The sequence below is a fragment of the Lutjanus erythropterus genome, chromosome 8, assembly GCF_056507025.1.
Source record: "Lutjanus erythropterus isolate fLutEry1 chromosome 8, fLutEry1.hap2, whole genome shotgun sequence".
Taxonomy (NCBI): domain Eukaryota; kingdom Metazoa; phylum Chordata; class Actinopteri; order Lutjaniformes; family Lutjanidae; genus Lutjanus; species Lutjanus erythropterus.
Genome location: NC_139324.1, coordinates 21,340,876 through 21,358,222, shown reverse-complemented (window position 1 = coordinate 21,358,222; position 17,347 = coordinate 21,340,876).

Sequence of the window (17,347 nt, the reverse complement as noted above, 5' to 3'; positions counted from 1 at the left end):
CACTGCGGACAGGAGGAATACACTCGTGCACCTGCACAAAAGCGGTGGGGCACCTAAACGTCAGCCTGAGGCTTGCTCCGGAGGGGAACGCTCTCAGCAATGGAAGAGGAAGTGTAAAGCCTCCAAAGGATATTTGTCACCCCAAAGGAGATGAGGAAACAAGGAGGGGACAAGTGGTGATCCAAACAGAACACAAGTGAGCGAGCTCCTCCTAACCACCAGGTTATGTAAGGCCTACTCTTATGTACCCTTACATGAATGTTGTAATAATGTAACAATAAAATTGGTTTTACATAAGAAAAACTAAATATTCAAGTAACCCTCCTGGAACACTGGTCTACTTGTACAGAATGTTCTGAAAACAAGACCAAAACATTAGTTATATGTAAGGCATTCTAACTTCAAATGTTAAGGTTAAGTGTTAAATTAACTTTCTTGGAACATTCAGCTAACTCTCCAAGGCTGTTGTAATAACAACAAGAAAATTGGTTGTATGTCACTTGCTCTGGAAACATAACAGTAATCTTGGTTTTACATCAGAAAAACCTGCTGTTTTCACATCCAGAGGATGTTCTGCAGGAACACTCAATCAATGTTCTAAGAACATTTTGGGAACCACATTTTGCACGCTGTGGTTAGCTCAGGCATGTTTTTTCCTAGTAGTGTCTGTATAACACAATGAACGTCTCAACTCCACAGTACCACCCACATTACACCAAAGGACATTTGACAAACACCACCAAGAATCCTGTGGTCGATCTCTTACTCTAAATCTGCCTTCAGGAGTATTCCACCTGCTTTGTCTGTGTTTTTAATCATTATGAACAAGATTTGTGTGGAGTGTGATGCTGTACTACAGTATGAGCTCAGGCTACTGAGTCTGTCTCCAACTCTCTCTCTTTTACTCTTTTTCTCCCCCTCTCACTCCCGGGCTGTTTCCTCTCACTCTCTTTGTCTTTGCTGTTTTCTCTTGCTCTGCCTCTGCCAGACCTCTACTTTACACTCCCCCTCCTCCCTGAAACCAACTCCTTGGCAACCAGTTGCAGCGTCTCCCAGAAAGGTAGACAACCTCCCTGTGGTGCCACAGCAACCCAATGCAACATCAGACAGTGAGGCATGCTACATTATTAAGCAGAAACAGCCAAGAGGGGCTGTCGAGGACAGGATTGTGGACATGAGGGAGACAGCGAGACATAGAGAATCAGGGGGATACAAGTCCCAAACTGCCGGTTGTTGCAGTATAAACTTCAGAGGGGAAACAGCACTTCCAGCTTTGACTGGACATGCATGAGCATACATATGAGCACAGAGTAACACATTTGCTCACTGTGTGAGCGGTGTGAGCATGTAACAGAGAAGGGGGAGAAATGTTGGAGCGGTTACATTCAGCCAAACCCACAGGGGGATCAATAAGGAACATCTGGGGCTGGGGTGGACAGGGCGGCTTTTGTTTGCAGGCAGTACATTGGCCTGACACCTCACCCAGATTCTCTCTGGGTTTCTACATGGGGGAGGGAGGGAGAAATTGCTGGGGGGTGCAACCAGGGAGGGAAAGGTGTTTGCTTTTCTACAGGCAAAATTTGTCTGTTCCAAGGCCAAGGATATATACCGAGGGTGCTCCTACCATTGTATTTGAGAGAAAATTGATTCTATTTTTAGATAGAAATGTTCTACACTTATTCTGTGCTATTTTCTATTTTCAACTAATATAATTAAATATGGAATCCCTTTCTGATCAGCTGTGTGTGGCTGGGCTTGGTGATAACAGCAAATCAATATCAACATGATCACATCTTCAAAATGCAAAATCACTTGTCAAGTTGAGTCAGTGATGTCATCACAGTGGCCTCTATATGAAGTTAAATTGCAAATGTCAGAGTGCAGCTAGCATTCTCAAGAACTCTACTTCAGAAATATTTTGTGGAGAAATCTGCCAATTTCTTTGTATTTTTAATTTGGATAAAATTATGGCAACACATGAGTTAGGCACTCCTCATTCACCGTCTTGTTTACGTAGCAGAAGAGGCGGGGCTACCAAACTTGTGAACATGGCAGCCCAGGGTGCCAAGGAAGCAGCCGTGGTGACTACAGTGGCTGTGATGAACACCGATTCGTACAGATATAAGTCATGCATGTATTTTTTAGCAATAAGCATCCCTATATTGTTGTCAGACTGAAGCCACCAATATGTTTATTATTTATTTAAATCTCTAAAGATTTGGTACCGTAAATCAGATATAAATCAATATATTGGTGTGTTTTTAATTGGTAGGAGGAGGAAGGGCCAGCCCGTCATGAATAAACAAGCCAGTAAATGTTTTGGTGGATGGCAGCAAAGCTCTGCTTGGCTTCAGTTCGCCCACAAAAAAGAAACTGTAATCAGCATTTCCAGTATGGGCACAAGGGCCGTCCTTGATTTGAGACAGCTCTACCTTATTGAACTTTGCACACTACACAAGTGACTACAGTGTGAAAAAAGTGTAACAAAATCTAACAAAAGTAACCGAATCAAGACAGCATAAGAGTCTACAGCCATGTGAGTATGCATTGTCTGGTTTGATACAAAATGCTAATGTCAGAATATTACCAAGTTATAAAATTCGATAATTTAAGAGTTTGGTAGCTGGATTGAACAATGATGGCCGCTGTGGTGGAACAGACCAAGAATTACCTGCCGGGGGGCTCCAGGGCAAAATTGAGCTCCTGGCCCCTATTGGCCCCCAAATTCTCCACTTCTCCACTTCTCTATTTTGGTATTATTTTCCCAGACAACCAGGAACAAACCAGTGCTTCTGTTCTGGAACACTGCCCTGCAACACCTGTGACATATTATATATAGGAGCTGCATTAAAAGCTCTAGTGGTGTATATTCCAGAGTTCAATATTATTATTATTTTTTTTACGCTTGCCAGTTATTACTTGCCCCTGTACAAGTTGTCTTATTTATTAGCAGTTATCAAATAGCAACAAAGACTAAAGTTAATTGTCATGTTTAATCTAGAGCTGCAGAGTATTTTCAATTATTTTCATTTTAATTGATCAATGAATTGTTTAGTGTATAAACTGTCAGAAAATAGTGACAGTGTGATGTGATGCCTTTAAATATCTAAAAGATACTCAGTTTAATATGATAATAAACAGAGAAAAACAGGAAATCTCCATATTTCAGAGGCTGGAAACAACTTTGTCTGCCATTTTTGCATGAAAAATTACTTTATACTTTATAATTACTAACAATTAACTGATAATCAAAACTGTTTAATTTTGAAAAACCTTTTTACTATTTGAGCGAGTTGCTAGATTTACTAGCCCGTCATGGCATTTTACTTGCCCCGGGCAATCCTAATTGTTGAGCCCTGCATTCCCAAACAAATTTGCAATTTGTCAAATTACTAGAATATAATTGGCAGACAATGTACCTGGGGAAGTTGGGGCCCCTGAGGGTCTGAGGCCTCAGGGCATTTACCTACCTGCTTTACCTGGCTTGTAATCCAGCCTTGCAACAGTCAACAAGAACAATGCCATGCTGTAGACCAGTGGTCTCCAAACTATGTGCTGGTGCTCTGATTCTTCTGACAACCATATGTTATTATTGCAATATACAACTATACAAAAAGTCATGAATGATTTTTTCATTTATTGTATCAGTACTTAGTATGCATTCATTTCCCAATACACAGGCAAAAAAAAAACAAAAAACTTTAAAAACACTCTGTCAAAGCGGACCCCAATTTTTTGCCATTCATGCAGTTGCCAGATGGTGGGAATTATTAGTGTCTGTCTCTCCCTCTTTTTAGTTCCATTACCTAATTTTTCATTTTGTTACTGGGTTTAAATAGAGACTATTTTGCACAGATATGATTTTTGGCTTGCCCTTTGGTGTGCCTTGGGCACAAAAAGTTTTAAATCAACTACTATAGACATTCCAACTCCAGCAGCAGTACAGACATCACAGCAGAGGTGCTGTTTTAGTAATCAGTAAGACATGCTGTCAGACTTGGATAAAACAGGAAGAAAGTTAAAAGCCACAGGGATAAAGGGTGTGTAAACAACTTAAACAACACATCTATTAACTTTATCACTCCATTTGCATGCTTCATCGTTGACCACAAATCACAAATAGCTACTGTAAATTGAAGTAGATCCTTCAGTAAAGGTCTGAATATAATTAAAATCAATGCTGAAAGGATCTCTCTTTTGTATTAGCAGTATCCTTGACTGTGCTGAACTGCAGAGCTCCACAGAGTCATGGTGACAAAAGTGAAACATCATCTATTCTTCATCAGGTAGTCGAGTCTCTGACAGCCTAGCCCACTTCATGTTCCTGGAGATGAATGTACTTTCCTCAGTCTGCACTGCACTTTAAACAAGGGGATATACACAAATGTTGAAAAGGAGAGACAGACAGAGAGAGCACAAATATAGGCAGCGGAGGACTGAAATGGAAAAAAGTGGAGGAGATGAGAGAGAGGCTGAAGTGGATAGAGAGGGGGAAACTAGAAAACAGAGAGAAAGAGAGTTGGAGGGTGGTTTACTCAGAGAGAAAGGGGGAGCGAGAGGAGGAGAGAGGAGAGGTAATGAGGCCAGTGACTGGCTTTACACCTCGTCTCTGTGGAAACTAATTGGGAGAGAGCTGGAGGGCACTAATTTGAGCACTCTGCTGGGTAAATGTAGTGCAACGAACTATGAAGGGTAAATCAATGTACTACCTCTCCCTACACCTCGCTTTCTCTCTTTCTCCACCTCACACCCCCCTCCGCCCCACCTCCCATTATTGTTTCCTAATAAAAATTCCATTGACTTCAACTATGCTTGTGGGCATAAAGGTATCGACCTGGGCAGACATCATGCGTGCTGATGAGGTACAGCTCACCAGAGAGGAGTTCTGCTAGTTAACCAGCGAAAAAAAAAAAAAACACTGAATCATCAGGACTGGAGATCTCTGTTCAATCAAACTGGCACGGTGAGGTGTCGGCATGTGGCACTGTTCCTTCTGAGCTCAGCTTTACTGTACATCCTGTAAGGTTGTAGCACCGTATGATCAGCCAATACATTTCCCAACAGTCTGGAGATACATTTTCTTCCCACAGCCGCTGAGTATCAGAGGATGTAATGATCGAAATGCAGCAATGCTTACTTGGGATGTATTATGTACAGCATGTGTGTGTTCTCTCCCAGGGTGGCGTGTCTGTCTGATGGGAGAAAAGGAAACAGAATGTATAGTTGCCCCCCGTCGTGAGCCCAAGGGTGGCTGAACAAGGAGCCAGAATTTGGGAGGTCTTAAGGGGAATTATCCTCACCCTCAGGCGCGAGGATATAGCAGGCTTTTCATCACATAACAGAGGAGCCCTGCTCTTGTCGACATACACAGTGAGATTCAACAATGCTGAAAGAGAAGAAGGGAAACAAAGATGGAGCTCTGTGCATTAACAGACAGAGAAGTTTGAGTGCTCAGTTATTCATCAGTAACAGTAGTTCTGATAAGAGATGCACCCGAATCCCAATACATTATACGGGAAAGCACAAATAGTGGAATTAAAACAAACATTTCTTCTATCTGAAGTTGCTCATTATCATTTGGAAAAAGTCACATCTATGGTTATCCCTGCATAGTCAAAAAAATGGTGGCATCTAGCATATAATCAATCACTGATTTAATGCACCAAGATTATTCCCTTCAACTGAGGGATTTTAAATATATTTGTAAATCACATTTCCAATCGAAACAGAATCTTTAGGATAATAAAACCTTTTTTTGTTGTCAGTTTCTAATTATTCTATATCCCCCAGTTAAAGGGGAGGTGGTGGTGGAGTTCAAGAAGTTGAAAACTTAGTTTAGCTCGAAATGAAAACATTGCATTGGCAATGGATATTATGTATTTGCCTATTTCCCATAACTTCCTGTATAAACCACACTGACTTCTGAGCTTTTATCCAAATACAGAAACAAATATGAATACAGATATATATATATATACAGAAATAGATGATGTTGTTGGTTGAGCAGATACAGAGACAAATACAGATATTTTTATTATTTGAGCAGATACAGATAGAAATAATGGCATCTCCGTGCACCTCTAGTTCTGATCTGAAGTTCATGTATACAACTTATGGTTGTGTATTTTTGTCAACTCTTGCAACCGAAAGAACAGAAAAGTTGCTGTCTGTGAGCAAGGATGCACGATATGGAGTGATTATGTGTGTTTGTCTAACTCCACCTTTCATTGTGGTACTTGGAGGATGCTGATCTGCTCTGTTCAGTGCCATCTGCCCCCCTCTCTCTCGGTGACTGTGCCTTGCAGCTTGGCCCCCTGGGAAATAGCTGTGGATAAGTTATTCAATTAGAGGGGCATTATTGGCCCGCTCTCTCGGAGGACAGAGCTGATGATGCTGTGATTATACCGCTCTGCATTCCTTTATGGCTCGGCACCCCCTGTCTCTGTGTGTGCACGCTTGTGTGTGTGTGCTTACTTCTACACAGACACAGTTTTGCACTGGGAGTGTGTGTGTGTTTCTGGGTGTGTGTGTTAAATCAACAAATAATGTTTGTAGGGTGACTGGATGTGGAGAGGAGGTGGAGAGGGTTAAAAATAGGGGTCTATCAGAGATGCTTGGGTGATTTCAAATGAGCCCATCTAAGTTTCAATTCAAACACACACTCACACAACACATATGGGCTGACCACGCATCGTCTCAGAGAGGATGGAGACGTGCCCCTTCTTAGTGACTAATCAGTGTGAGATGGAGAGGCTCAACAACTCCCACTGGCTTTCAATTAGTAGTTCGTTTTAAAGTCTTCTTTTATGGCAGAACACATCTATGTTACAGTAGATGTGTTACCATACAATGAATCAAATTATGATTTCCTGATAATAGTGAGCCCAGTGAGTATTTTTCCATTGAAACAATGTTTAAACCAGACTAGGTCAATACTAATTACATGGCTGAACCGTGTATGGTCAATGTGCAAAAATGTGGCCACTTTGATACAGTCAGTGGTGGTGTCTGAATTCCTGAATCTGCAATTTTCTGTAGTAGTTGTCCCAGTAATATTTGTTGTTTAAGTGTACTGGAGTAGCATGTCATATGATTAGGCTATGTTTGACTGAAAATGGTTAGAAGAACAGTACTTTGTGCTCATATCTTCAGATGTTTGATTTGAAAGAGAAGATGTTTTAATGGTAATGATCAGACTGGTTGTTATTCGGGGTGCTTTAACTGTGTGCTTTCCCTCATGCCACTCGGTGCATAGAGAGATGTTTTCTCTCAGCCTCTGCTCTATGCATGCTCCATACTCTATAATTATGAAAGTAGTTTAAAAGCACAGACACAAAGAGCAACTATTTACTGCATAGTGCTGTCAGAAACTGAGAATTAGGTAATAATTAGTCTGATCAGCCACTATCAGTAATCAATACACACATTATTAAATCATTAATCAAACCAATAAACTAACAGCAATCAACGTCAGACAATCATCTAATACTTTAACAGTTACCATGACAAAACAAAGCTCCCTGCAATCTGTGGGGAAAATATTACACCAGACTCAAGAAATATGACATGTTAACCATTCCTTGTCTGTCCATAAAAATGCATAACACAAGTTAAAAGGTGTCATGTATCATCAGTCTTCTTCTCAATTCGCCATCAATGTAATTCATAAAGATAAACTATATTTCAGTACAACCTTTACATTTTGTTGCCTCAGTTTGTTATCAGCCTGTGTTGTTTGGCTGTGCTATTTTAGTGGTAGAAGACTGTGGGAATGAGAGGGAGCTGTTTCGAAAGTTAAGATTTCTCACTAAAATACATGCTGGTTGGTGGATCAGATAGACGCCAAATTAAACACTGACTCATAACACTGTGAATTAACTGTCTATTGTGTGAGTGATGGTATTTGAGGAGTTTTTTTTAACCAAAGTAACTAACCAAGTCTGTGCATACTTTCTTTCTAATGATATTAAACATGTTTATTTTATCAAAACGTCAAGACGAGAGAAAGACTGATTTAGGACAGCTAAGACAGAAGTTTTATGGAAGCAGAATGCAGTAAAGTGTGTTTCTGGGGCTGTAAGAGACCAGGTAAGGATGACATGTGGTGTATTTTTAAATTCATATACTACATGTGTATCTACACAACTATTTAAAACTCCAATGCTGTAAGTGTGACTCTATATTTGCCCTCGTGGTGATTCAGTTTGAAAGAGCAACAGGATGCAGCAGCGGCCTAACTTCATCACTCAGCTGCTGACAGACATCCACTTTTAGGGCTGGCCCCGCTGTTGCAGTCCAGCATAAAAACAGTTAAGGTTACAGATAAAAAGATGTTTGTTTCAAAAAAGTTTATTCACCTGCTATTTGCAGACATCAATTGACTGTTTGCATTTACACCATATTTCGTTGGGATTTGCAACAGTGACATTTTTTATCCTCTGCCTATCGTCACTTTGGACCTTCACGATGGACCTACATCCACATTTCTTTGTTGAAAGCCAGAAAAAAAACAGGAGTCAAACTGTCTGGATGAAGGTGCTGTGTTTTACCCACTCATGCACCACATCTTGCTATTAAGTAAAACATCTTTTTGCTCTCTTGCTGGCAGCACACAGTTCTATATAGTTCGGATTTATGATATTTTATGTGGAAACTCAAGTGTGTTGAATTTATGTCTTTGTGTAGACCAGATTTCACCTACCAGTGAAATATGACTTTAGAAATGCCTTCACACTAATTATTATTGCCTCTTTCAACTTTCAACTGAGCAAATTATCAACGTGATTAAACAAATATGGGTTTTGTGACATGTTGATGTTATAACTGCATTTTAACCATTTGAAAAGAGGGCAAAAAGAGGTCTTAGACGTTCAGACTGACCAGCAACCCCTTTTCAAGTAGAAATCAATGTTGAAATCCTGGTTGGTGCTCACTGGGAGCAATCATGTCAACTTGACTGTGTGCTTTTCAGTTTCATACTGGAGGGTATTTCAGGTGATTTCTTTTGTCCCCAGAATACTGGTCAGAACAAGAAACAACACTGCTCGAGACAAAGAAATGGAGGGGGAGACATCTCAGCAGGCCAACACACCCAAATCCAAATACATTCCCTCTCTGCGGACCAGTGAGGTGGTCTTTAAAGTGCTGCCATGATGGGTCTGCCCTATCTGCCCACTGCAGACCCACAGATGCCCTCCCGGGGGGACAGGCTAGAGGGGAGCAGGGCAGCGGGCCTGGAGCCTCATCTGCTCTGCCCAGAATACAAATAGGTCAGTGTGTGGTGGGAGAGGAGGGGCACAGGGAGGGACACACACACACACACACACACACACACACACACACTGACCATGAACAAGAAGGGGTCCTGCCAGCTGAATTCCTCCATTGGCCATGATGGGAAGGGCCATCTGGTATCAATGTGGGGAAGTCAAGCAAGCTTGTGAGAGCACACGCCCGCAACCCCTCCAACACACACACACACACACACACACACACACACACACACACACACACACACACACACACACACACACACACAGACACACAAACACACACACACACAGAGCAGACATGATTTTGAATCTCTAAGACAGTCGGGATGGCACCTGAACATCATGTCAGTGACCTTTCATTAAGAGTTTCCAAAGCAATACTCGCCTCCCAGTAGGGAGACGCTCAGTCACCTTTTATAACAGGGTTCTTCAGCAGTTGCAACATGGGGTCCACTAAATAATTATCTGATAATTTTTGATTTTTGTCAAAGTTTATTTTTTCACAAATTGAAACATGTCTGAAAATAAACATTCACATGAATCCAACAAATAAATCAGCCTATTTGTATAAAAAAAGAAGCAAGAGAGATAAAAAAAGATTTACACAACATTAACATGCATCCTCATGCAGTCATGTAAGTTAACTAACCTACTAAATCATTATGTGGCACCTATCCTGAACAGCCACTGTAAAACCTCAATGCTCAAATTAATTAATCTTAATAAGTAGTGAAAACTTTGTTTTGTTTTGAAGTTCTGACAAAGAAAAATGTTGAGTGCCAGTAGTATTTTTTTCTTTGTTTATTCAGTGAGAAAGGTGAATGAAATTTGCATTTACTGAAAATATTTGAGTTTGCTTAATCAATGATGTTAATTTCACTGAAATCAAAGAGTGCATGTAAAAAGTCAAAATATTTAAGCACTGATAACCTCAAACTGAATTTATGAACTAAAAAAAATGTAAATAAAAAAATAAAATTGTGGCAAATGATTGCCTCATTCTTTTGAGTACTGCTAACTTACTTACAGTGCATGTATTATTGCAACATATTGGCCAATTAGTTGTCTAAGCCTAAATGCACAGGCACTGTGAGCCACAGTGGATTGTTTTGTAACTTCATGAACAAGAGACTCTGACATACCCTCCATCTCAGAAACCACTGATGAAAGCGACGGTGACGCTAACACAGCTAACATTAGCCACGCTGCTGGAATAGCAACTGTGGGTAAGCATGAGTGAGAGCAGACTCAAAAATATTCAATAATATTTAGTAAAGGGGCTTTGCTCCATCTCTCTGTCAGGTAAATGGTCAATAAATAATTTGACAAGCCCTAGTGATCCCTGTTTGATGCTATTCAGATTAAATGCAAAACAAACAGCTGCCATAGTGTGTCACATGAGGTGTGTGCAGCTAGTAGCACAAACACACAGCGCAGGACCATGACATGCCGTGGGTGACTTGCTATTGTGATTGTCTATCTTTGATTACTTTGAACTTTATTAATCTGAGAAGTGAGATGTTTTGAAAGCAGCAAATTAACCAATATAATTGGCAGGCTACCATATAGCCTACCACTTGTTTCCTTCTAGTTTTAAACCATGGCAAACCATAAAAATGTTCTCAACAATATTTAGACATTAGCTTCAAATTATCAGCAATAGCAAGACGTGAGGAGAGGAAGTCCAAATGCTACTGGAGTATTAGTTGGAGAGTTAGTTGAACATAATAGTGTAGTCTTCATGGATCCTTTATCTGACTTAGGTTTGTGCAAGTTAGAATCAATCACAATCATGTAGGCCTTTAGATACACAAAGCATGCAGCTGACCATTGCTTGACTAATTCAAATGTCGATGATGACCCCACTTTTATGTCTGCAGTTTAATTTAATTTTTGCAGCTCTGCACTCAATCTTTCAGGTTTCTCCTGTTTTGGAAATTCCTGGAAGTAAGAAAAACTTTAGCCGGGGTAAAAATAGACATTGTTTGGCTGTGATGTAATCCTGTGGCTGTATTCTAAAGTTTTCTTTCTGCTGCTGGTGCAGGCTCAACATATCGCTGAAAAGGGAAACTGATTTATTTTGGCTTAATATCAAAACCCTGGCCTGATGAGGGAAGGCTTGCACAGAGTAAATCAAGTAGAAAATAAGCAGGGTTGAATTATTTTCAAAAGCCAGCGTGCTATTAAGCCGGAGCAGGCCCGTGGCAGCAGCTCATGAAAAGAAAACATTTCTGGGTTTTCCATCATACAATTTCTTGTTCTTAATATCAGCACCTCTTCATAGATACATAAACTTTCAGAAGGACACCAAGAGCTTTACATCAGCCTTCTGCATGAGTGTATTGAAACATATGCGCTGTAAAAAGTGTGTAAGACCCCTGCTGTACAGTACATCTGCCAGCGGCGATGTAAGAGCAGATGAGAGTTGAAGAGGTCTGGATAAGCACTACTGTTCGTGTACTCTGTGCTGATGTTACAGAGCTACAAGTTACAGAATGGATCTGGAAATGAACCTTCAAAATCACATTAACAGCGAGCTTTGGAACAAGGAATTGATTTGTCTCCCAGACATTCACATCCTCTCACGGAGACGCAGCAATTGAAATTATTACGACTTGAGCCTCCCCTCCTGCACTTGCATTAGCAAGATAAGTTCTGCACCACGGCTCGCAAATATCTCAAGCATCCTTGTCTCCACCCACCACAGTCTTAGGCCTATGTCTGGAAAAAAAATCATTTGTTGTGCAGCAATCTGCGTCTTTTTGATTAACACCCCCATTCTACTTCCATGGCGTGCCCCCGCCTCACCTCTCTTTCTTCCTCCCTCTCCCTCTACGCACATCCATCTCTATGATTATTTAAACGGGTGCCAGAAAAACACTGTGACCCGTCTAATTTGGGCTGTGTGAGAGCGTAGAGAGGAGAGAGGGGCCCTGCGATTTTCCACACTCCCTTTTACCGAGCGGGGAAGTGGCGGGTGAGAGAGAAGCTGTTGCCATGGCTACCTGCTGGCAGCTTCTGTCCTTGTGTTTGGAGAGCACTGGCTGTTCCCTCTCTACCCAGCGCCTGGGAGGGAGTGGAGGGAGGTGAGGAAGGAGAAGGAGGTGAGGGGAGGAAGGAGGTGCGGGTGAGGGCGAGGGGTGGGGGAGAGTCTGGGAGGGGTCGAGCTGCCAAAGAGGGAACAACACAAGGTCTCGCCGCAACAAAACCAAAGGGCTGCTGGCTGGGAAAAGAGCAACAAAAGAGCAACACTGAGTGCAACACTGGTGGCTGATCAATCCCTGCTAAACACACACACACACACACACACACACACACACACACACACACACACACACACACACTGGTGCTGATGATAGGCTTGACAGCAGTGGGGGGATGTGGAGGAGTGGCAGTGGATAATTGCTTCAATGCTGCCATACAATTCAGGTGTCTCCACTGCCATGTGAGGAGGCTTATCTCTCAGTCACTCCTCACTGGATCTTCAGCTTAGAAACTCAGAGCAACACGGAGTTAACCAGAAGATTCATATTGTCATCATCAAACCTGTACATGTTTGGTTCACAAACTTTCCAGCCATGATGAACCCTCGCCACATCCTGAATGGGTCAAGGTGTTGCATTTTGGTTTTCAGGGGCAGAAGTAGTGAATTACAAGGACTAAAATCACAGTAATTAATAATTTTTTTAAATGGGGTACTTGTACTTTTTTCAAGTCTGTAATTTTACTCATACTTAAAGGGACAGTTAACCCCCAAATCCAACATATTTTTTTTCCCTCTAGCTGCTATTTATCCATCTAGATTATTTTGGATTGAGTAGCTGGGTCTAAATGGCACTTGGCTTGTGATCAAAGCACCAAAAACATTTACATTTGAAAAATTAAGGACCAGTGTCTCTTTCCATAAATCATGACCCGGTTACTTAAGTTAATCCACAGATCTAGTTGTGAGCAAATTTCTTTCTAGTAGAATAATTAGAGTTCCAGTAGATTCTACCATATAAAGTAAGAAGTTCCAACATGCATCTGCTCACAACAAGGTATGTGCATTATCTTGAATAACGGGTTCATGATTTCCAGAAGGAGAAATGACTTTGTTACAGCAATTTGAGTAGCTGTAATTTGCCACTTCCTCCCCTGGAAACCACACAGTGACACACTGACACCTATGGGATGTAGGGAAGGGTTCACCACGGCGACATCTTGAACCAACATATGGATGAAAAAAACAAACAAACAAAACCAAACAAAATGCTACAGCAAGTACAGGTTTGGAGAGGTGACTGTGATCACTGACAGGAACAGCACAGATTTGGAGAAACAGACTGACCCTTCCTGAGTTTCCCCCCTTCGATTGTTTTGGGCTCCATTAACAGTTGAGCAAGCTCGGTACCTGGCAGAACCTCAGTCAAGTTTCTCTTCTCCTTTTTCCTGTAATTAGATATGCTATGTGCTTGGATTGTCTACGTTGAAAAGAAAAACAAATAACATCCATGGGATCGCCTCATCTTCTACTACTACTGACTACTAAGTAGCTAACTAAACTAAGGTTGTGTCTGAAATTCCCTCATTCTCTACTCCCAAATCAAGGCATTTTTATATACAGTAGAAGACAATATACTGACCTTACTATACAGTGAAGAAGAAACATTTTTGACATTACTCTCACTTTCCACACTACGTTCCATTAATTATGCAGTTGCTGTTATTTTTCTTTCAGCGTGATGCACTGTGGAATATATTGCTTCATTTGTGATACTGAAAACACTTTAAACATCAATGGTTAAAAAAGTATAACTTTAGATAATCTGGGTAGTTTTTATACTATATATATGTACTTTTACTTGATTATTTCTTTTACACCAGTAGTTTTTTAGTGGTTGAGTAATAACTCAGTACTTGAACTTGAGTACAGATTTTCAGTACCCCTTCCACAATCGGTGGTTCGGTTGATGTTTCAGTCACAACCTTTCATGGTATTCCTTGCAGCACTTCTTGTGTGCGCACAGGTGACTCAGGTATTTCAGGATGGCTTCGGTGTCTCAGGCTCCACCCTGGGTCTAGCCACCCAGTAAGATGATCTAGGTAATGGATAGCTGTGGAATGGACATAATACGGAGCTAGCAGTTTTAAAACACACAGGTCTCCTTGTTACTTTCCTAGCTACCCTTTCATCCTCTTAAGCTCTGGAGCTATTTGTCAGCTAATCCAAACTATTTCCGTCTCTTTGTACCTTTTCTTTTGTCTTATCTTATTTGCAGAGTAAAAAATGTGAGAGTCTTGCTACAGGCACCCCCTTCCTACCATGTGTCCCTATGTTGGCTATCAGGACTTTATTGTGTGTCTCTGTATTGGTGTTAAAGTTCATTCTATAAGTGTGTGTGTGTGTGTGTGTGTGCAGGAGCTTTGCGGTTGCTATTAGACACAGCGTGCCTGGTGGTTATGCTGAAGCGTCCCCCTCCCCGCCCCCGCTCTCCCCCTCCTCCCCCCCCTGGCAGGAGGCTGACCTTGGCAGGGCCTGACAGAGAGCTGGCCTGGAGGGGGATCCACGGAGCTCCACGCCAGCCCACTGAGCCAACCCACTGAGCCAACCCACTCAGTCTGTGCAGGTGTACTGACGCCTGGACAAACACATGCACACACACACACACACACACCACACACACACACACACACACGCATGCATAGCCACTAGACCAGAGGAGGCCCCCTGAGCAAGCAGATGTCCTAACGCTCCAGTTCTCTGTGTTACCTTTCTTCTGGATTTCTCATGGTCACTTTCTTTTTTCTCCATTGATTCTGTTTCTTATTTTCTCTTCTAACTCCTTTTCATTTGTCACTATCGGACTGTATTCTTGGCTTCAGTTATTGCAGTGGTACATAGTGGAAAATAAAAGTCCATGGAGACGTGGCTGAATCACACTTGTCACAGACCATACAGTGCCACGTATTTGGAATCTATTAGTTGATGACAGATGCACATGAATAAATACAGTAGATGTATAAATGTATGTATGAATCAATAATTTACTCCTTATGGCTGTCTTCACCAGTGTTCACTATAGTATCCATGTAGCAGAATACTGAATGAAACTTCCATTTCCAAATCCTCGGGAAAATTCACTGTGGAAATTCAGCAATCTGTTTTCAAAAAGATCAGTAAAAATGCAAGTCATGAAAGCATTGCATCACAACTTATATATGAAATAACAAACTACACAAATATAAGATGAAAACAGACATGTTTGGATTGTGCAGCTTCATCTATGAGCAAAAGTACAGTTCATCATCCTCAGTCATTTTTAGTATGCTGTTTACACTGTACATACAGTCCATTTCCTGTTAATTAGATCACTGAGTGATGAACTAATAAGAAGGTAAAGTCATGGAATATCAGTGTCAAACAGAAATAATACATAAGAAAGTACACACACTCAAAACTTTTTCAAGCAGCTGGGGTTTGGGGCCTTTAAAAACGTAACACTTTATTAAGGGGTGTGCATAAGACTCATAACACTGTCAAAACCATGCCATGACATCTGTCATAAACATAAAGAATTTTTCCAGAGTGTGACTGTGTCATTTGATCAGTTATGTCATTTTTAATGCAAAGTTGACATTGTTTAAGAAAGAAATTAAGAAATTTAATTTAAGAAATTGCTTTATGTTTTCACATTACATTAAACTATCATATGTGGTTGGTTTTGACACTGGCCATCATGAGACTGTTATAAGTGTGTCATGAGTATTTTCCTTGATTTAAAGTGAAGTGGAAACATTTGGACTTGTCATAAAGATGTCATTAAATGTTAATAAAGCCAGTTTGATGGCAAAGTACAGTACCAAGGTACCTTGCTCTGTTGGTACAAATACATGGACAGGTTATGTTGCCTTGGTTAATATCAAGCTGTCATAATAAAGACATTATTGGCTTGATTAATGTCAAGTTGTCAAAATGTCTGAATGACTCTTAATGACAACAGTCATAAAGACTCCTTCATGTTCATGACAGATGTCATTACATTTTTATGACGGTGTCATGGCAGCCTTAAGCACATCCGTTCAAATCAGGTGGCACCAAAACATTGCCATGTGTCTGGGTGTGCATAAATATGCCCAATAGTTAGTTATAGTGGGGGACATCAGTTGGAAGGAAATAGGCTGACATGATGTATTTGCTCAGTATTAAGAGCAATGGGCTGATGATATGGTAAACAAAATTTTGTATATTAAGGATGATAAAATATGTCATATATAATTCATCTAAAAAGCAAAGATCCTTATGTGCCCAGCTGATTTTACTACCTATTGTTGAAACTGTTCGATATTTCTTCCTGGAAGAAGAAAAGTGGATTTGTTTAGTGTTGGCATTGAAAATGAGTTTCACCTTGTTTTCTACTACCTATTTTTTTTTTTTTTTTTTTTTTTTTTACCGGGAACTGCACAATACCTTGTTCAGCAACATAAAAACATGTATTGATTTTGTGAATATGGGTGATGCACAAAGATAGAGTTGGTTTATCAAGATAAACATGCGGTTTGTTACAGTTCTTTGCAGCATACAATTCATTTAAACTTTATTTCAAATATGTTTTCTTCTTTTTTGAGTGACTGTAATATGATGTGGTCATTTGTTGTATTTATTTTTTGCTCCTAAATGTATTACTGGAACATGTGTGTCTTGTGATCCCATGGGCCAGATGTGTGGCATGAAACAGAAATAAAAGATCTAATCACATAAAATATTTGCAGGATTAAGACAATTTCTGAAGCAAAAACAAACACCCACAGTTCATAAAGTGCCAGAAAGTCTTTCAAAGTCCCTCCAGTCAAAAATGTGCTTTTCTTATTTTTACTTCACTTGAATGTATGACCTTCAATGCGACATGTTTGGGAAGGCTGTTTTCACATTCATTTACCGAAATGTGCTGTGTTCTGTACTGTAACAGAAAGAGAGTCATGACATGCATCATCCTCCAAAAAGTTTTGTGTCAAAAGATAGAAGATTTTGTGCACGACAGGCGGGCCGACAGATGTACATGCTCAGGCCAATCCATTGTACTTCTCAGATTTCA